We start from the raw sequence: 23,416 nt of genomic DNA, 5'->3' as shown, positions 1-23,416 counted from the left end.
CTTCTCTAACTGTAGTAATAATTTAACTTTATCAGCTTTGCAAAGGCTAATATTTTTAAAAGGTATTAAAATCTTCAGTACACACTTTAATTGTCCTTTACCATTAGTAGAGCAAGGCAAATTATTGACCAACTGGAGGAAATTGTATTTAGGGGACAGTGGAAAGTCCCCAACTAACCTACCAGTGGTCATTGTCATCATCATCATCATTATCATCATCATCAACAGCATCAAGCAGCAGTTTTTACACAGTCCATCTGAGCATGGCCTGGCACAGCACTCTGCAAGGTTAATGAAACAGAATGTCAAGGACTGCCGTTTCAATGTTCCTATTCATACCACAGACTAAACATCAATAGCAACATACACATACAGGTATAGACAACTCTACCACTGTAAAAAAACTGACTACAAAAATGTTTTTGGAGATAATGCTGGTCCTCCCTAATTGAGGAAACCCAAATGCCGCATAGGACATTCTTTAACATTTTTCTTCTTTAAGCAGAAGACCTTTATTGGGTAGTTGTTTGAGAAAATATCTTGTAATACCATTGTTTTGATCTGTCTAGACTCTGGTAAACAAATTTTTCTCTGAAGTACTGGTATTATCTTAGAACAGTTACTTTCAAATAACAAAAGCATAATAGTTCTAGGTAAACACTCGTTTGCTGCTGACTAGGATAGGACATGTTCTAGTTATACTTGCTAGAATAGTTCTTTTGTTAGCTAAGAATGAATACCCTTTTTCTTCACTGAATTTTCTACTATTGACATAACATGAGCTTCAAGAGCATCAAAGAATATCGAGTCTATATTCCTATTGTTGATTTTAATAATTGCATTTCATAATTGGTTTAGAAGTTGATTTTATCTTGTCTTCATACTTTACAAGAAAACAATGAATTTAAGTTTTGATACAGTAGAACTCACCTTATAAAGAGCATCCTTTTTGCTATTGGTGTTCAGAGCTCCAATGAAATCTCTTTGAAAATGATATGTTGATCCTTCTGAAGACTTCTACTGTTGTTTCTTTTTATTAAGCTCTGTTTTACTTCTTTTTGAGGGGCTGTGGAAGAATAACATAAAACTTTCTTGCTGAGACTTTTAAGAAGGCAAGGTAGAGATTGATGCCATGCCTGTGAAAGCTTGTTTTCAACACGTACAATGAAAAGGCTTAGCATTTCAGGATCATTTTTATTTTATTTTTAAATGAAATGAAATTTAAAAATTGTTGAACAGTTTTAAGTTCACAACAAAACTGAGAAGAAGGTCCAGAGATTTCTCATATACACCCTATCCCCACATATGCGTAACCTCCCCATTATCAACATTCCCCACTAGAATGGCACACTTGTTACAATTGATGAACCTATATCAACACATCATAATTACCCAAAGTCCGTAGTTTATCTTAGAGTTTATTCTTGGTGTTGTACATTCTATGGATTTGGACAAATGTTTAATGACATGTATCCACCATTCGAGCATCATACAGAATATTTTTACTGTCCTAAAAATTCTCTGTGCTCCACCTTCTCCCCGTTACCCCTGGAAACCTGATCTTTTGACTGTCTCTGGTCTTTCTGTCTTTTCTAGAATGTCATATAGCTAGATTTATACAGTATGTAGCCATTCAGATTGGCTTTTTTCACTTAGTAATGTGCATTTAAGTTTTCTCCATGTATTTTCCTGAGTTGATAGTTTGCTTCTTTATAGCACTGAATAATATTCCATTGTCTGGATGCACCACAGTTTATTTATCCATTTACTTACTGAAGGACATCTTGGTTGCTTTATGTTTTAGAAATTGTGGATAAAGCTTCTATAAACATCTGTGTGCAGATTTTTGTCTGAACATGAGTTTTAAACTTTTTTTGGTAAATACCAAGGAGCATACACTATCATTTTTGGAAAGAAAGGCAGCGACTCAAATTGTGGTGCTCTGTCTAGATTCCATTGCTCTGTTAATCAAAGATCCTAGTAGATGATGCTATTAGCTTTGCAGTCTCCACATTAATCCTTTTTCTCATCTGGATGATGTTTTCTTTAACAGAAATAGTAATGAGAAAGAAGGTTTCAAGGACTTTTTTCTACAAGTAGTCTGTAATTACTCTGAGAACCAGACCGATTTCAAAATTTTGAGTATAATCTAATGTTATGGGTTCTCACTATATGTTTCTCAATGATAATGATGTGGTTTAATCAGCTTCATAAAAACACTTCACCTGGAAGTATTATTGAGAGGTAGATTTGGTTGTCTTAAGAATATCACCGAGTTTCTAAGGAAACTTCCTTAATTTGTAGCAGGCTGTGTTAGATTTGATTGTTTTCTACCGATCCATTTTTTATTAAAATCAAGTGAAATAAATTGTGTAGTAAGTTTAGATTGATTATATACATATTCCTTAGCTTAGATAAGAATGCAACGGTGGACAAGAGCAACTCTTGTTCTGCTGCACTTCAAAGCCTTGGCAAACCTCTTATGACTCAATATGCTATTGGTATCATTGAAAAGATCCGGAGTCAGTAAGCTAGCAATTCTCCCACACAAAGGCTCACAAGAGATTACAGATCATTTTCAGACTAGGGACAGTCAAATGGACTTAGGCCTGAAGAAAATGTAGTTATATAAGGAATCTAAAAGCAGTAAAAAATTTCCATTAACTATACAGAAGAGAAAACTGTTACCATTCTGCCATTTCAGCAGTATGATACAAAACAATGCTCTGATAAAAGATGAAAACAAATCTATAAATCCAGTATATGCTTGCAGGGGACGCATCCACAGTGGCATCATATGACTTCAAGTCACATGCAGACAACCTAAAGACCTTCTCAGTGATGGTCAACCTCCATATGATTGTGAAACTCGGAAACTGGCTCCACAACCAAAGTTGCCCTTCTTTGCTTGAGAGGTTTTATTAACTTCACTTATAAATCTCATTTAATATCTAGAGAGCAGCAATAACTTACAGGATTTTGACCAGTCCATCAGCATTAGTAGAATGTCATGAAGTTAAAAGAAAATATATCTATGTAGCATCTATTTTATGCCCCAAATTGTGCTAGGCATTATGGGAAAAATCAAAGCCATTAAAAAAAAGAACAAGCTAAGTTATTTTAGAGTTGACATGTGCATGCATGAAGAGATAGTGAACCGTATAAGACAATTCACAGTCAAATTTAAAATTTTCTGAACAAAATGTAAAGAGTTAAAGAAATTCACAAGAAGGGTCTCTGGTGTGAATTGCAGTACCTGAGCTTTATGAATAAAGTAGGTCTTGGGCTATGCATTAAAAAGATGCTTTACTGGAATGGTATTAAGGAGAGAAGTTTTGATTTATCTTGGTTGGATTAGCTACATGTGTAACATGAATGAAAGCTAGCTGTTTAAACGTCAACAAAGAGAACCCCAAAATATTATACTACACACGGACACTCCTAAAAAAGCGGATACGGTAGTGTGCACTTTAAAATATGTTAAGCGGATAGTTCTCATGTTAAGTGTTCTTTAAAAAATACACAAAAAGGGCTTCCCTGGTGGCGCAGTGGTTGAGAGTCCGCCTGCTCTTGCAGGGTACACGGGTTCGTGCCCTGGTCTGGGAGGATCCCACATGCCGCGGAGCGGCTGGGCCCGTAGGCCATGGCCACTGAGCCTGCGCGTCCGGAGCCTGTGCTCCGCAACGGGAGAGGCCACAACAGTGAAACGCACAAAAAAACATAAAGTAAAACAAAACAAAACCCCCCAAAAGAGCAGAAGGAAATTTTCGGAGGTAAAAAACCTTAAAGTAAAACAAAACAAAACCCCTCAAAATTTTTGGAGGTGATAGACATGTTTAGGCCCTTGATTGTAATGATAATATCATGGGTGTATGCCTATGTCCAACTCCTTAAGATTTATACATTAAATGTGTGCAATTTTTAGTATATCAGTTATATCCCAATAGAGCTAAAACAAAAAATAATATGTGGAAACTATCAAAGTTTCAGCTCATGCAGATGATAGAGGGCCACAGTCAGGGCAAAAGTTTGTACATATTAGCAGAAACAACTCAGTGGAATACTTATTACACATAAAGAATAATTTTATAAACTTTGCAGATGGGTTTGATGTGAAAGAATAGTATCAAGAAGAGTGTATTCAGCCTTTTGCAACAGAATAGATATCTAGAGATGTTCATAGATGGATTCATATATGTATGGTTCTCACATGTGAAACATGAGAGATGATGCCTTAACATCATTTAAAAATCATATCAAGTAATTAACATATGAATAAAACACAATAGTTAAGTTCAAATTCTAAATTATTGCGCACAAACTGTAAGAGGAGCTGCCTCTTCTCCAAGCTAAGGTCAGTCCCTTCACCTCCCTCCAAACTTCACAGAAAACTTACACCATCCATTAGCCCTTCTCTTTCTCTTATCTTTAACCTTTATTGTTTACAAGGTCCTTCTAAACAGCTTTTAGATATACTCGAGGCTCTCTCATGCTTTTTTATTAATTTTATTTTTTATTTTTTTAATGTCTTTATTGGAGTATAATTGCTTTACAGTGTTGTGTTAGTTTCTGCTGTATAACAGAGTGAATCAGCTGTATGCATACATATATCCCCATATCCCCTCCCTCTTGCATCTCCCTCCCACCCTCCTTATCCCACCCCTCTAGGTGGTGCAAAGCACCGAGCTGATCTCCCTGTACTCTCATGTTTAAAATAAAACAATGAAGTGTTTTATTGTGACTCAAATACATAAATATATATACCTTGACAAGCTAAATTTTAGTTATTTGTCAGACCTCATCTTAAATATTTGTCAGACCTCATCGTAAATATTGTCAAAAAAATTTTTTTTCTGACTACCGGTGTGTGGCTATGTAAAACTGTGTACTTATCCTTTGCAGCACTTAACACAAGTATTATTAATTGGCAATCTGTGAAAAGATTTGCTTACTGAATGCTTTCTCTACTGGGCTGTAACCTCTCATCAGCCGTTTACAGGCAAAGCACTGAATTCTAAGCGCTTAGAACAGTCTGGCACATAGAGGCCCTCAACTGATTTTTGTTGCAAAATGAGTAGTTACAAGACTCAGTCTTTCTAATATGTGAAATTACTACATGTAACCTTCAAAGATACATCAGGTGAGGGAAGACTTAAACATTCTATACATGGCATCAAAACTTACCTCCTCCATCCTTTCTCTTCTTTTGCTCCTATAGTTTGGACCCTGGATTTTGCATGTCCAGGTTGAAGGAAAGGAATGATGGAGAATATGCTAGGGTCCTTTGAGGAGCATTTCCTAATTACTTAACCCTGTCATTTGTACATATTTACAGCTTTACCAACTTACATGAGTCTAGCCCTGTGATAGAACATAAGTAATAAAAATATAACTTGAATGATCATTATTCTAAGAGTACTTATTTAGATTACTATATGATTTCTTCTGAAACCCTAGGCTTCTAATAATGGCTAGATCTATATAGTAGTATAATCTAATTGGGTCATAATTAATTTAGCCATTTCAGTTTTTTCATCTTCATGTCCTATCATACTATGGTTAGTTGTGGGGCAGATTATTTACAAAGACTCTCCAGAATGTATGACTTGACTCTCTCACAGACAATCTACTCACATCAATTAGACACAGAAAGACACCAGACAAATATTTAAGTGGACATGGGCTACATTATAAATAAAAGAGAAGATGTGTTGAAATTTCCCAGCCTCTATTTCTAGGCAACAATCCTACAGTCACGGGGCAGTCAGAGTGAATATTATTGACTCTCTTTTTAAGGGGCTCTGTGATGTACAGTTCAAACATAAATTAAACTTTAGTGCAATTAAGATATTTAGTTTCAACAGCCTTATATGGAGATTTAAAATAATTATTAATTTTTGCTGATACTTACAAAACTAAAACTTAGAATTTTATTTCAACGATGGGAAGGATGCTCAGATTACTGAGGATAAAAACACACAATTATAGTTGCCAGAGTCATTCTTGTTTACTTTATTCACACACAAAGGATAAAATGGAGCTTGGAATTATACACAAATGAGGATAGTAACTGGACTATTTAATATGGTCATTTAAATTTTAAAAAAGTAAATTTGATGTGGTCATGCACTAATGCATCTCTGTACATCTTATTTCTGATGTCTTCTGATATGTACTAATTACAGAACTTGTGTGCTTTGTTGCATAGGGTTGTATTGTATAGATTAGCGTGAAACAAAAAATATTTCTAGTGAGCCTATACTTTTATTTGTTTGGCCTTAAAAGCCATTTGAAAAATCCACCTCAAATTTTTGTGTAAGTCCATTGCTTTCAGCAAGTTATGATGCAAAGGCAATAAGATTTACTTTCCAAATAATTTCAAAATGATCTGCTGTAAACTGTGGTACATTACCTTCCACCGCTTGATCACAGGCTGCTTTTTTCAGTCAAACCAAAATCTCTGAGCTTACCAGTGAAATTAGGGTTTGTTATCTATTTGATTGGAATTACTGAAAATACTTTCGAAAATATAATTGCCCCTACAAATTAAAAATAAGTGATAAAAGTGTATGAGAATTGGTTCCCTTTTCCAAAGAAATTAATATCAAGGAGATGCTCAATCACTCAAGCAATTGGGGCATACTCTCACCTGAAGATCAACATTAATGTGAAACATGATTTTAATATCCTTTTCCATGGCTCAAGAACAGGGACTATTTGGTTTGTGTAGTAGCACTTCCTCTGTGCATAAAACCATGCAGAATACTTAGGGACATGTAGAGTATGATAATCTCATACTTAAAAGTTTAGATTTTCACAAACAGGAAGAAAAGCAAATGCATATAAAGTGGTTAATATGAGATAATGTGTTAAAACATCAGAAGGAGTGGTATGGATAATGAATACTACACTAGTTCTGAGGAGAAAAATCAACTGGAGACATCAAAGAAACTTCACTGAGACTGAAGTTTTTGGGCTGGACTCTGAATTAGTAAGATTTGGGTAGACAAAGGAGAGATTGGTTGGATACTCCAGGCCACAGCACCACATAAGCAAAATCTGAGAGGCTGGAAAGTGTATGGGAAGCAATGGAGAGAATCACATGAGGGAGAGAAGAGGCTACGGAGACTTGATATCAAAACCCAGTCCTATTATTCATTACTTGTGTGACCTTAGGCAACTTAATTAATTTTCTTAGTTTCAGATTTCTCATGTGCATCAAGTGGGGGTAGTAAGCCCAAAGAGTTGTATGTGTGGTCAGAAACAGGGTTTATTAACAGGTTTTTCAAAATACCTTGTGCTCAATGAATTTTGATTGCTCCATTTTATTTTTCTAGAGAAAGGAGAGGCTTTATAATGAAAGATGGAATACATTTAAGTTGTTTTGGAAGACTTAAATGACACGCAAGAGGCATTTGAATGTAATCCTAGGCAATGGATAGATTTGTTACCAGTGAGTGAGAATGAATCAGAAAGACTCACTTGATAAGGTCCAAATTAGGATGCTTGTAGTTGCCTATTTTTCAAATTACTGAAAGCAGGAATAAATAAGAGAGTTTTGAGGGCTTCCCTGTGGCGCAGTGGTTGAGAATCTGCCTGCCAATGCAGGGGACATGGGTTTGAGCCCTGGTCTGGGAAGATCCCACATGCCTCAGAGCAACTGGGCCCGTGAGCCACAACTACTGAGCCTGCGCGTCTGGAGCCTGTGCTCTGCAGCAAGAGAGGCCGCGATAGTGAGAGGCCCGTGCACCGCGTTGAAGAGTGGCCCCCGCTGGCCGCAACTAGAGAAAGCCCTTGCACAGAAATGAAGACCCAACACATCCAAAAATAAATAAATAAATAAAAGCCATTTAAAAAAGAAAAAAAGAAGATAGTTTTGAGAAGTTAATGTTGGTAATTGATAGGTTCTGATCAATCTCTTTTGTAATAATACCTCAACCTGAATGAGGCTTATATAAGTCACTCTGAAATTCAGGGTATCAACTGAGTTCTTAATCGCAAACAATAGAAACAGATTCTTAATTTAGGTGAAACATTTTAAAAATGATATACAGTAACTCACGTATTCTCTGAGAGGTTTAGAAAACCAGCAGTGGAGGCTTCCTCTCCAGAAACAATGCCCCAGATTGTACCATAGACCCTTTCCAGGAGAGAAAGCACAGATACCATGGCTGGGCACCAGGTATAAAGCTAGAATCTTGGTACTGCTGCCCCTGGAAACAAGATGTATCTACCTTGTCTTTCTCAGAGTGCATTGCTCAGATGCCTCATTCTATGCGTTACTAGGTTGTGAGCTTACGTTACATGCAGGGAAATCTGGGAATCTGGCTTCAGTGGTGGTAGGAAAAGATTCATAATGTAGGAGATTCCCCAAATCTAAAAACAAAGAGTGTTGTCATGGGTTGAATTGTGTGCCCTTAAAATTGATACAGTGAAGTCCTGATGCCCAATACCTCAGAATGTGACTGTGATAGGAGTCTTTAAAAGACTATTAAGGTGAGAGGAAGTCATTGGGAATGGGTTGTAGTCCAACATGACTAGTGTCCTTATAAGGAGAGGAGATTGGGACATAGACATGCACAGAGGAGAGACCATGTGAAGACACAAGGAGAAGACAACCATCTACAAGCCAAAGAGGCCTCGAAAGAAATGAACAGTGCTACCACCTTGGTCTAGGACTTCTAGCCTCCATAATTATGAAAAAATAAACTTCTGTGGTTTCAGCCACCCAGGTTTTGGTACTTTGTTATGGCAGCCCTAGCAAACTAATACAAGTATTCACAGGTACTGGACACTAATATAGCCAAAAATAATGACATGTGAGAAATGTAAACTGTGTTTATAAAAAGAGGAATTTACCAGGTGGGAAAACAAATGAAAAGTAGGAAATATTGAAGAAAGCTGAGAAAGAACATCTTGGCTTGTTGCATATAGAAGGCAGGGAGTCAGAAGGCCGTGATGCAGAGTACTGGTTTGGATAGAGAAATTTGAGTTTATTTGAGATATTTTGAGTTTGAGGTGGTAGTGGAATCTGAGTGAACATCTTCAAAAGGCAGATGGAGATGCAGATCTGGAACACAGAAATGAGTTCAAGCTTGATATATGGATATGGGGTCATGCATGAGGATGTGGTCATTTAAGTCTAGAGAAAGAGTCTATTGTAAGTACATCTGGATAAAATAGGATAGCTTTTCTAAGGACTGAAAACATGGTAAAATTAGAGGGAGAAAGAAAAAGAAGAGTTGAAAGCTAAAGGAAAAGAACACAGTAAAGAGTGAGTGCCTGTGTGTTTCTCTCATACCTCATTTCCATATCTGTGTCACGATATTTGTGTCCAAAAGAGTGAGTTCATAGCTACAAAGAGCCCCAGACATGGGTAAAGGGATTCAGTGTCAGCAAAGCAAGCAAGCAGTGGATCAGGGGCAAGTATGGTTTGGGTGATAAGCTTGGGCATTTTTAACAAATACAGAGTTGATTCCCTGAGATAAGGGGCAGTATAGCAGGAGCCCCAACCTTCTGGATTTTGTTTTCTCATAACCATTATAGATAAGTAAATTGACAATTGCAGTGTCATGTGCCATGACACATAACAAACATTGTACCTGGGATGCTATGGATGGATATAGGATAGAACCTGATTCAGACTTTGGAAAGTGACATCTAAACTAAGATCAAAAGAATGAAAAGGGGACAGCAGGCTAAGAAGTTATGGGGAGATGGACATGTTGTGAAGTTTGGACTTGAGCCTGTGAACACTGACAATTTTAAGTAGGAGAGTGACATAGTCAGATTTATGGTTTAGAAGGGATAAGGTTGAAGGCAGGGTCCAGTTAAAGGACTGTTAAATATGTCACAGCAATAGATGGTAGTGCATTGACCTAGAAGGGTGATGGTGGGCATGGAGAGAAATAAATAAATTCCAAATGCAATCAACAGAATTTTGTTAACTGGATGTGGAAAGTGAAGGAAAATCATAGGGTGATCCAAAATTTATACCTTGTGCAAAGCGATGGACTATTATACCACTCATTGAGCTAAGAGGCATAAGAAGAGTAAAATGGAAGTGTGGAAGAGGAGAAGATGTGTAAACTTCCAGACTGGATTCATTTAAGATCGATGTGGACGCCAAATTCCGAGCTCATGCTCAAGAGGAAAATTGGGGCTGGAAAGAGGGGTTTGGAAGTCATCAAATGCCACTGCTATTTCTACTGACATTGTTACAAATAACAGCAGTAGCAATTATAGACTGTGATGGCCTAAAAGTAGTAGAAAGAAGAATATTTCAAGATAGTGGAAGTAACCATTAGTGACAACTTCTGCAATTAAGTCATATGAGATCAAGGCTAAAAAGCCTCCAACAGCTTTAGTAAAAGGGAGACATGGGCAAATGTTTCAGAAGTGTTGAGGGGAGAAGTAAGAGTAAATGAGTTGAAGAGTAAATATTAAGTAAGTAAAATGAAATAGAAATATAAAAGAAGATATTTCAAGATGTTTGGCTCTTAAGGAAAGGAAAGAGACAAGGCAGTATCTGGAGATAGCTGGGTGGGGGGATGGGGAAAGATGTTTTTAAGATGGGAAAAGGCCGTGCATGTTGAGAGACTGACAGGAGGGAGACAGTGGAGGGGAAGAAGTTGACTCTGCTGGAGAGAGAAGCTGTAAATGGCCAAGCCATGGGCCTAAGGCAACGAAGGGTTATGATATATAGATCATGGGTGGAAGGATCCACATTATGTCAAGATGTAATATTAATTTCATGGTAAGAAGGAAAAGGTAGATGTAAGCATGTTCATCAGTTTGGAGGTTGGGAGTTAATGGTATTTATTTCTAGTGGCTCCATGTTTGTTGGAGGGGGCAGCACTGTGGTGCAGAGGGGCTCCAGTAATAAATTCAAATGCAGAGAAATCTTTTTATCAGGAGTTAGCCTTTGAACATATCCATGAGTCTACTCAATCCCATAGTCTATTGTATTTGGCTGAGGTTTCTAAGCACGGTGTTATAGGAAATTACTGTCTGAGTAACTGAGTTACTATGTAAGAGAACTTGGCACTCGTGGATGTAAACAAGTTCATAAAGGTGTTTGATTAAAGCACTTGACCCCTAGTAATGTCCTAAAACATCTCCAAAAAAATGGCAGTGCCAACACATAGTAAGTTGGATTGTATGATTTTTGATCTTACATGTCTTTTTTCAGCCTTCGTGAAGAACACAAAACAGATGCAAGAGACAGAAATGCAAGTATGTGAGATGGCAATAGCAGTGCATAAAGTTCTGAATAATCCTATTATTTAGAAAATCTGTATCAGTACATGGTTTAGATTAGTACCTTTAACATTCTGGGTATTCTGCAATGGGGTTAGGTTTTCAATATGAGAGGAAACAGAAAGGAAGGAGTGGGTGAGTGTGGAGTGGGGAAGAAATTCTTTTTCTTCCAGTGGGTTAACTCTATCACTAACTAGCCGGGGATTTGGAGAAGATGACTTAATCTCACTAATTCATTTTTTCTAAGCTAAAGTTAGCTAGGAACCTAATTTGTGAATGCCTCAATGTCATTATCTTTTTATATGTTGAATATTTAAACTTCAAATGTATATTATCATTCCCATTTTCTAGATAAAACATGGAGTCTCTGTTAAAACACACTTACAAGTTCAAATAGCTTGGTCCTAAACCTAGGTCTATCTGAATTCAGTCTATGCATTTTCCATAACACTTACTAGTCTTCCACATACTCTTAAGCCCAGAAATCATACAAAAGTATAAAGGATTAAGGAAGACGTTTTTTATGTTGCTGACACTTTCTTCAGTTCCTACTTTTCCCTTTATCCATTTCTCTGTTTATTTTATAGTTCAGTAAATGGATCCCTTGGCCCACCTCTATTTTCATCACATCCTTTACCACTCTCCTAATTCTCCCTCCCTCTTTCCCTGCCTTTAAAATATCAGAGGATTCTGACCACCTGAGATGGTATCAGGCAATGGTTATCAAAGTGCATGCCCAGCGTTAAGGGCAGAATTGTATTATAAAAGAAAATCGTGTCACAGAATGAGTTCCTTTTTTCAGTGACCCCATTACCCTGTAAACTACTTTGCTTTATCCATATCCTGAGCTATAAGTGGACAGGCCATATTTCATAGGTTGCTTAAGCTAAAAATCTTGCTGGGTCCATCTGCTATGTAGAACCAATTTCCAATAAGAAATCTAAAATTCTACAGCTGGAAGGGACTCAAAGATCACCTAATCATACTAGGTCATTTTAGAATTGGGAAATTAGGTCTCTGCAAGAATAAATGCTTTCACCAAGGTTACCCTGAGGAGCAAATTCATACCTGCCCAATGGAGGGCTTTGAATGAGGGTCTTTGGCTTGAAGCCTCAACATCTGATCAATTATTTAGGTAAAAAGGCTTTGTATATGTTGTAATGGGATACATGGTTAAGTCCATACATCTTAGTAGTTGAGAGGATATAGGGTTAAATCACACCTCTGCTGCCTCACGTGTGAAACTGTTTTTGCTCTATGAGCTCCGTGAAGGCAGTGGTCATATATCTTTCGGTGATCATAGTATCCCTTGCATCTAGCATGATACTGTTAAGTCAGGGGTATTTGACTTCATTTATTTGAATGAATGAATGAATGAACATCTCATATTATTGTGAGGTTTCAAAGAGAATCTTAGCACACTGTGCCCATGAGAAGCTCTAAACGAATGTTAATTATTATTATTGCTAAAAGCAAATCTGAGTGTCCCTTTGCTTTACAGACAATATTTCTGAATAGTGAGGATCCTTCTGATTGTGTTCAGTAAGTTCTTTCATCTTAAAGGTTATCCTTAGAGCCAAAAAATGTTTATGGGGTCCTTAGAAACAACTGACAGGCAAAAAAGGACAAAGGGATAGATTGTGCACTTACTGCAGCATAAATGTGTAAAGATGATACAAAGGAAGGTAAGAATAAGCATCTGTGTGTTGGAAGGTTGGAGAGAGAAGGGCAATATGAACGTTTCAAACGTATGGAGCACTGTTTGTGCCATGTTTTCCCTACCCCTCTCTCCTCTCTTAATGTTGAGCAGGATTAACCCTGTATTAACACTAAGTGTTGGCAACTTGGTTTTCTGCAGTTCTTTGGAAGTTTCCAGTGAAACCACAAGTTTTAACTAAATTTAACTACTAAATTTTAACTCATTTACTTTACAGATAAGCCCCCTAGTTTGGGAAAAAAAGTAAAATATATTCCGTGAATACCTAAATAAGCATAGGCTGTCACTCTGGAATGGCTGCTAAGAGCCACTGTAAGTTTTCAGGGCATACATATATTAACAAATAATAGTAGCCTGGTACAGGGGTTGTGAAATTGTAGGTCTAAATCATGTCTGTCATGTCTGTATTTAGTATTTATATTATTACAAGGCTAAAATATTTTCAAACAGATTCTTTAAAAAATTAGTCATAATTTCTCAGAATGTATTGATTCCAGCAGATGATTGTACTACAACCTTTTTTTTCAGTGAAGCAGCAAATCATTATTGGATTCTGTAAGGGTTTGGATCATATTTAGTTTTAGAAAAATGGTGAGATGATGCCAGTGGCTTGTAAATTACTATATTCCTTATAAGCAAAACCATTAATCTGGCCATTTGCAAAGCTATACACGGATCTTTGAAATATTGCTCTTAGAAGAGAATTTTCACTTGGGACAATGTACTTTCAAATCCATTGCCTCTAAGTGCCTGTAAAGAAAATATTTGGGGTCAAGAATAACTAAATCCTAGACAACAAGTACAATCTGTCAAAGATCAGGGCATCTGGAATCCTTATCTAAGTACCAGAGATGCCTATTCCTACTTGACCCACTTTTTTTTCTCTCTGGGTAAAATAATTCACATTGTTTCAGTGATATGAAAAGGAAGCGGACTACAATATTTTATTTTATTTTGAAAAGTCTTAAAGTAATCAAGAAATCCATTTTTAGATGTCAAAATTTATTAGGAATATATAACCCTGTACAGGTAATTTGAATAGTAACTATACATATGGATGACAGCCTCATTAAATTGGATTTTAAATGGATGGGGACACATGATAGCATCTGACATACAGAATTTCTCATTCAAACAGAATTTGTAAAATCTGCATCAGCCAAGGTGAAACTGAAATGGGCTGTTGAGCCATTGATTAGGATGTGAAAAAGTTTCTTTATACCACATTTTCCCAAGGGCTTATTCATCTGTAGTTTAGTTTATAAGGTATACAATTATATTTTAGTGATATTGTTTTTGAAAATTAATAATGAACCTTATTTTTCATAAGTTACACCTTTTTAATAGTACAAATTTATTGATAATCTTGATTTGTAAGGTTAAGAAACGCATAATTATGTTGGAGGTCAACTTCAGTGTTGTAGGAGAGCTATGGCTTTGGGGGGCATAGTTTTAGCACCAAGTGGACCTATCTCTGATCAACAAATTTAGAGAGGAAAATGTCCAGAGGGTCTCAACCATGACCAAGTCGGTCTGGGCAGAGGAATACATTAAGCCTGGCTTGTGTTTTCAATGTGGCAGAAGTCAAAGAAGTGGAAGCCAGCAGGAAAGAAACTATTACACTCCTCTTTTGTACGTTTTCCTTCTCCTCTAATGGTTGGTTCATTCTGTGCCCAGCAGAATGAGGTGTTCCCTTCCCCAGGACCAGTTTCCTGGCCTTACCTTTCTGTAAAAGCATTGATTGCAGGGGAGACCTGCTGGGAATCCTGGCTAATAGTGGTCCCCATCAGTTTCAAATGGACACACAGCATTAAGGTGCTCAAGGACTGTCCCTGGTGACCTTGATGAGACCAAAACAGAAGGCCATGCCCATCGCCAGCATGCCCAAGGCCAGCTGCTCCAGAGCAGCTGCCCATAAAGAGGTAGTTGATGCCATGAGCTCCTAGATTGCCCCTCTGGTTTGGCTGGCATTCCATGAGAAGCGACTCACTACTCCTCAGAGTTTGCCTGCTGCTGTCAAAAAGTAGTTCTAAGAAGTTCTGAGAATTACCATTCAACCAGTAAAATTAAAAATACTAACTCGGTCAATGGAGATATTTGATCTTTTAGAGTTTCAATACCTATGTGAAATGCTTGACATAGTTACATTGATAATTTTCACTGAAGTACTTACATAGAAACAACATTTTAGGGTTTACAAGTATAGTTTCCTGCTGTTGTTTTCATAGAGTTAAACATTAAATATCCCATTTTCAAGATGTGAGAACCTGAGGCAAGAGAGAAAAGATACATCATGATTCAGTAGAATTTTAAAAAATCTCTCAGAAACTTCATTCATACATTGATGTCCGTTAGGGTAGAATAGATTTTATGGTGTCATTGTAAGTCCAATGTATAAGCCTGTCTTTACAGATAAACATCAGATTAACACTGATCTACATTTCCCTTTGAATGGGAATTGCACTGGCCCATCTTCTCTGTTTTGAGTACACCAAAGCAAAACCTTGATTAGAGTAATTGGTTTAGTAATAGGGCCATGTTTTTAATCCAGGTTTCTTGGCAGGTATGGATTTGTTAGATGGTTGGTAGCTAACATGTGAGATCCACTATATTGCTCATTTGAATCCGTACTTACTAGCCTCTAGGACTGCCATTTGTTGTGAAATATTGCAGTGTGCATGCTGTATTATACGTGATATAGCTAACATCCCTTATTTCTGCTACATCATCCAACATAATCAGTTGTTACTGTGAATGTCTTTACAAAGAATTATCCAGTAGAGGCCTATTAAAAAGAAAAACTAATATTAATATACACTTCTCTGTTCCTAATCCTCATATCTTTGGATGTAGCATCTTTTAATCAACCCTGTCACCAATATACGTGAGGCATGCATGAACAACCTATAATGATCCATGTTACAGAGGAACCAGTAACAGTGATTGCATTCAGCTTATAGAAGTATTCATTACTCTGCTTTCTTTAAAAAGATCATATGTGATAGTGGTTATTTTACATAATTGAAATATTTATGTTTGTAAATATAGTCAAAGCCAAAAAGCAAAACTTCATCAATATGATTGTGCAACCTGCAGCCTTCCCTACATTAAGCAGAGCATTTTCATCCTGGTTCTAGTAGGCTGTCTAGTGGTTTGAGTGAGTCAGCTTACATATACACATGTGTTGAATTGTACCCAACTGACAAAATATTTACCATGTCTTCTGCATGAGTCATTCATTCTTCTGAATATTTACTGAATGCCAGGCACTGTATAGCAGAGTACAAGACAGATGAAGTCTCTTCCTACTTGGTGTTTTCATATGCCTAGCAGGGGGACATAGGACAAGAGAAATAGATACATACAAACAATATTGTGGAGCGTGACGAGTGCTAAGAATGAATAAGTGGAGGCTGTAATAGAGAATCACAGGGGGACTTCTTTTACATAGAAGGAACTGCAGGGTGTAGGGTGATAGCGGAGAAGCAGTCTCTGCCCTTAAATTGCTGATGGCCCTGGGGTGGCTGAGATGTGTTCACTGAGAGCCATTACTCATTAGTGTGCTATTTCTCAAATAGGATTCTGCCAAATCCTTATTTTACAAGAGAGATGTTAATAGGTATTTTATGAAAACAATGAAAAGTTCTGTGGTTGTATATATCTAGAGAGCTCTGCACAGCAATGTAGCTCCTCTTGGAAATTCACCATGCACAGCACAGTGCAGCATAGGCTCTGAGAAGTCTGACGGGAATAAAAAATATATATATACAAATCTGCTTAATCTTAGATTTCAAAAATATTTTTTACCTTGGATTCTGATCCCAATTTAGCAAGTGCTTTACTATCCAATGAATTTGAATGATATCAAAGAGATAAAGGTACATAAATATCATGAGGTTTGGCAGCATCAGATGAACCACTGTATTTTGTGAATGAAAATAATAGTTATGGAAAGTTTGGAGATCATCACTCTTTGGTGATGGCTATCATTGTCTAGTGATCCTCAGAAATGATTTCCTAGTGGAAATGATTTTGGAATAGTGTGTAGTTCAAGTTGTTAGGGGTTTTAATGTATACAATGCTAATCTCGTAAAAATGGGAAAAAAAGTTTTGTTTTTGCTTTGGCTACTCTAGGACTATTATAAGGATACTGTGTATTAGTGATATGTTACAAATAAGCCCAGTCCATGAAATTTTTTTCTTTTGATTCTTGGCAGTGTCAAGCATAGAAAGTCTTTATTCGTCAGTTGATACACACGTATATACTTGATATTTCAAGATAATTTGCAGAGGTGTCAGAAGAGTTTAAAGGAACCAACAGGAGATTGAAATACCCCGACTAGAGCAAGAAGAGGGCTCTTACCATCCCTAGTCGTAAACCCAAGTGGGTAGCTTTATGGAGAGAGCTGCATTGGATGATCGGTGCCCTTCACCACAGGGCATCCCCCAACTCGTAAACACCTGGCAGAAAGAACTGGAAGGATAAATAGCCTGGCTTATACTTCTCCTGCCCTCAAATTGCCTACCTGTGCCTCCTAATGCCTAAAAAGAGCTAGAAGAAAAAGGGCAAAGGGTTCTATTGCTGACTTTCATATAGGCCCCCCTTTGAGGTCAGGAAGAGGTGAAGAAAGTGATACTGATTAAATTGAATAAATTGATTTTGGAGAGGAAAATAGACTGTTTAGCACAAGATCGTTTTTATGTTCTCCATGATAGAAAGATGAGAATCACTTTATCTATTTCCATCCTTTATTAAGCAAGAGTGTTCTCAGCCTTCAATAAAACCAGCCGAACTGCAGTAAGTATTAATATGATTGAGCTTTGATTATCGCGATATTTAGGTTAAGACCCATGCCACAAAGAGTCTCCTACAACTTTGTGTTAACTATGAAATCATTATACTACATTATATTTGAGATTTTTTTTTTTTTTTTACCACTGTACAATGGGGTCTCCACCCCACCGTGTGGAGACTTTTATTTTATTCTTAAAAATAAAGGTAGTGGGGCTTCCCTGGTGGCGCAGTGATTGAGAGTCCGCCTGCCGATGCAGGGGACGCGGGTTCATGCCCCAGTCCGGGAGGATCCCACGTGCCTCGGAGCGGCTGGGCCCGTGAGCCATGGCCACTGAGCCTGCGCGTCTGGAGCCTGTGCTCCGCAATGGGAGAGGCCACAACAGTGAGAGGCCCGCGTACCGCAAAATAAATACATACATACATACATACATACATACATACATACATACATACAGGTAGTGGCTACTCTGTCTCCCTCCTGCATTGGAAAGCAAACAGTAAACAAGGTGTCCTGGGTAATCAGTCAGAATCATTGTTTCCCACTCAGTTCCTCTTGCTTCTTAACTCTTGTAGGAGGACTCTGTCAGAGTTCTGCTCAGATCCCCTTGGATTCCTTTTCCTGATTCTTCTTGTGCACCCCTTGGATTCCATGTCTTTTGCTTTTCATGATCTGTATCTGTAATTCCATTTGGATGACTGTCTTTAGGTACTGATACCACTTTGCCATGTGCAGTACTCTTTTACTCAACTCATCTTGCTGTAACAGAATACCATAGACTGGTTGGCTGAAACAACAGAAATTTATTTTCTCACATTTCTGGAGGCTAGAAGTTCAAAAGCAAGGCTTAGCATGGTTGTTCTGTTTTGTTTTGTTTTTTGGTATGCGGGCCTCTCACTGTTGTGGCCTCTCCCGTTGCGGAGCACAGGCTCCGGACACGCAGGCTCAGCGGCCATGGCTCACAGGCCCAGCCGCTCCACGGCATGTGGGATCTTCCTGGACAGGGGCACGAACCCGTGTCCCCTGCAGTGGCAGGTGGACTCTCAACCACTGCGCCACCAGGGAAGCCCCAGCATGGTTGTTTTCTGGTGAGAACTTTCTTCCTGGCTTGTAGATGTATCTTCTTGCTGTATCCTCACATGGCACCAGGTGGGGCTGAGGGAGAGCAAGTTCTCTGGTCTCTTTTTATAAGGGTATTTATCCTGTAATGAAGATCCCACATGGCTTCATCCAAACCTAATTATGTCCCAAATGCCCCATCACCAAATACCTTCACATTGGGGGTTAGGGCTTCAATAAGAATATGAATTGGGGGGTGGGGAGCAGAACACACATTTCTGCCCATAACCAGCGTGGAGGTAGAAGTGCCTCAGAGTTCATGTCCCTTGGGGCGGCCTTTAGCCAATGACTGAGTCGTGCCAGAGTTTGAAGTCTCACCTCCCGAAGTCTTATGCCAGGACAAAGCCATGAGGCATGATCTACATTTCATAGGAATAACCAATGTTATGTGAGTGAGGCTGAGGATAGGTATGTTCAGAATGGAGGGTACTGGCTGGATGGCATGCGTAGGTCCCTGGGCACAGTGTGTGATGGTATCATGGGGAGGGCCTGTCTTTGAATTTTTAGTTCCTGAGTTGACAAGGGTACAAAGAAGCAGATGGACAAAGAGAAGGAAGGTTGGAAGTCAGCTTTCAAATCTTACCTTCTTCACAATTATTCTCAGACATGAGCTATAGTCAGAGATTCTCTCTGAATCAAGGCTTTATATAGCTCTGAAGAGAGATTTATCACCCACAGAATAAGTCAATTGGACAGTCCATGGTGTTCTTCTCTAGTTCAAGCAAAATATTTTAGAATGGAATAAAAGTCATTTTAGGACTATTTTTCTTCACAAAAGAATCTGTATAAATAAATTATATCCAATTAAATTCCTGATTTGTGTACTTAATAACAATAATTTGATGTGTTGGTGTGGTACCTTCCTGGAGCTGTGGGATTGATTGATTTACTGAAGAATCACAGGCACAATTTTTATAAAATCCTATATATAAAACATGCTAAGAGTCTGTTAAAAACACATTTTTATCCACGTAAGACCTAATGAATGTGTATAGCATAAGATACAGTTAGTATCTTTGACATTTTCTGCTTATCAGCACAGGATGACCTGTCTTTTTTAAAAGCAATAAGACATGTTTGTTAATACTCCCATCACTGGCATTGTGATTGCATCAAAATCAGTCTTTGGGTATGCATTATGCATAGTCAGGTCTCTAACTTGATAAGCTAAATATGTAAGACTTTAAGTATATAAGACTTCCGCTTGATAAAGTAAATCCTGAAGTCAAATTTCTCCATCATTTTCAAAACAAACATTATCATCTATTTAGATTCTCAGGCTTATAACTTTTGAAAACTGCTATTTCCCCCTATGGAAGATGCACTGCATATCCATCATGTGCCTGGCTAACTTCTTTAGTAAACTTCATCACCTCTGTACCAGGCAGCCCCGATTGTCCACTGATTCCCCAGCATCTAACAGTGCTGGGCTCAGTGCAGACACTTTGCAAATACTTGTACATTGAATGGTGAATTGTTCTGTTAATTAGACAATTCCCCAGGAGATCAAAATTAACTTTTGATCAATCTATTCTTTATGGATTTTCCACTTCTAGCTCTGAAAAAACTATTCCCCATAGATTTGTAAAGAGAAGACAGTCTTTATTTCTCTATGGCAGGTAGAGCTCCCACCTGTCAGTTTTTGCAAGTCTGGTCTCTAGACTAAAGATTTGGAATCTATATATATACTTTTTTTCCTTTAGCATTAAAATCAGTAGCTTTCAGACTATTGGAACAATAGTTTCAAACAATTGAAGGAAACTTCAGCTTAGCCAATGATAAAACAACAAGTAGATTACCACTTTGTCAATCAGTTCCTATAGCATGAAAATAATATTTGCTTCTTTGCTTTTCATAGAGGTGATGTGGTGAATAAAGGGGGGACACTGGTTGAGGATTTCATCTCTGCAAAGCAAAGCTGCCGGCATGATTTAGCTCCCATGTGGAGCTATTTTAAGCTTGAAATACTTTGACCCAGCCCTTAGCTACCTAATGCCCTTTACACTTTAAAAAGCCACCCTGGTTCTACTGCCAGTGTAAAGCACTTGTCAAAGCTTTTATATTTAAAATGACCACTCTGTATCTGGGGACAGAGAATTCTGTAACCTATATTAAGCAGCTTTGGCTCTCTACCTTCAGCAGAGAACCATAAATGTCATACAAAAAGCCAGAAAAGCCAAGCATCTCACTTTTATGCGGTAAAGGACAACACTAGGGTTTTTCTTAGAGTTACTGATGCAGAGTCCACTGCCATAGGACATGCCTGTATTCGGTCAAAAACTGACTCAGTCGTTTTGTTTGAAGTTTCTGCTCTCACGTTGTATAGAAAAGTACTGGTTTTAAAGTGGAGGTAGGATAAGAATTCTTTACCGGAAGGCAGCAACAGAAACCAGAAATGGCAGGAAGGGCATAGAAATATGATATGTTATAAAGCAAAACTTAGATATGCAAGAATCTGTCAAGAACTGTGAAGAGTCAGGGATTTTACTCTAATTGCAAGTTAAAAAGTTAGCCTGCCACAGCTTCATGGATGCTGGCAGAAGATATGGACTCCTGGATTAGAGACACAGGTCTTTACTACTCACAGAACAGAGCAGCAGGTGGCCCGAGCCTCATCTTTTCATTGGCTTCCTTGTACATCAGTCCCACAGGGGTGAGGTCTGGGAATGCTCTGAACGCAGTGGGTGTGTGTCACAGCAGAGGAACCCTGAGTTTAACAAAACCTTAGTATTATGAAGTGGGGCAAGCAAAGCTGCCCAACTCTTGCCTCAGGGAGAAATATTATCTTTATTATTTTGTTCAGGAAACAAACCTGTCCTATGCCCCAGATGGAGATCTTTTCTCAATCTTCCAAGGCTGCTCTCTGTACAAACATCCTTGAAAATATAGTCCAGAGCAAAAGCCATTGATGCCTCTGCTCAGAAGACATGCAAAAATGTGAAAGACCTGTGCAGAGTTGCCTTCGAAAAGTTGCATGAGGTGTTGAGCTAGCTCTCCAACGTTCTCAGTCATCAATATTCCACCCTTTCTTGGGGGCAACACCTCTCCACTAGTTATGCTTTTATATGTATCTGTATTTTAGTAAAGTACCTCACCTGACATAATTGTTTTAATAAATGACTTTAAACAGTTAACCAAAGGTCTCATTTTCTGAAGCCTATGTAAGTCACTATTAACCCCTCAGGAATTCAGTTCTGCTCAGCCATCAATCACTCAATGGGAAACTTTGCAAAGGTGGCATATCAGATAAATTCATTAACCAGTTTAATCTATTTATGTCTATGCTAGCAATTGCAGGGGATACTTTATTGTATTTCCAGCTAAGAGAAGCAATTTAATAATAAATTACATCTGTCATTTCATGCCGATTTCTGTATTTACCTTTTTTTGGTCACTTTGTTAGACTGTGAATTCCCAAATGTTCTTGTATATCAAATCCCTTGGAGACCTTTTACAATATTCAAGTTCCCCAGCCACTCCTTCAGAGATTCTTACTCAGGAGGTCTGGTGTGTATTCTTGGAATACTTAATTTAGAAAACTTCCTGGATGATTTTGAGGGGCAGTTTAGGGTAAGCACTTGCAGATTTTAACTATGATTTCACAGTTATTAAGATTTTTTTTGCTGTTTATGACTTAAGAGGATAACATTTAAAATCGAAAACGTAAGGAACAGAGGAATATTCTAATCACATCTGTGTAATTTTTTTAGATGGCCTGTGCGTTTCTTTTTAAAAAAATTTTATTGGAGTATAGTTGATTTACAATGTTGTACTACTTTCCGCTGTACAACATCTGTGTAATTTTAACTGGGAAAACAACACATCTTCTGAAAAAGGTTTGGGAATAAATTATTTTGCACATTGAGCACCTTTGATACTTTGAGCAAAAGCTTCTGGTCCAAGAATTGTTAGAACAAATCAAAAGGTGTGAAAGAGCTGGTGAATTTCTAAGGCTGGACTGCCCACAGTTTCATCAGAGTGGGGCTGTGGGAGTGGAGAGGACAGTGGTACAAGCACAGTGACAGAGGGAGCAGGCCCCATTACAGCACCTCTCTGGCCAGGGTGGCTGGAGGTCATGCTGAGGGTGTGGATGGAAGGCACTAACTGTGCAAAAGAAACAAGAGGAAGACTGAACAGAAATTTAGTGTTTTGGCAAAGTTTTTGAAAATGCGTGCCAGGTTTCTGAGGATTAAATAGAGGACAATTCTAAATTCTAATTCTCAACTAATTTAATCACTTTTAGGAGCCACTGGGTATCCAGGTCCTATTGTTAATATTATTATTTTGGTTATTTTTACTCTGTGTCTCTGGCTGTTTGGTTGAAATGGGGGAAACTATACCAAATTTAGCCTGCAACAAGTTATAGTCCCAGTTTCAATCTCTCCTGGTCCTTGCTTCCTGATCTAAAACATGAGTTGTGTTCAATTAGATCAGTGGTTTAGAAATGTCACCCCATAGCCTAATGCCAGGCCCTAACAAAATATTCAGTGATCTAAAACAAACCCAAAATACAGAAAATAATAAAATT

Source organism: Lipotes vexillifer, unplaced genomic scaffold (assembly GCF_000442215.2).
Source record: "Lipotes vexillifer unplaced genomic scaffold, Lipotes_vexillifer_v1.1 scaffold896, whole genome shotgun sequence".
Classification (NCBI taxonomy): domain Eukaryota; kingdom Metazoa; phylum Chordata; class Mammalia; order Artiodactyla; family Lipotidae; genus Lipotes; species Lipotes vexillifer.
This window is presented reverse-complemented; position numbering follows the sequence as displayed.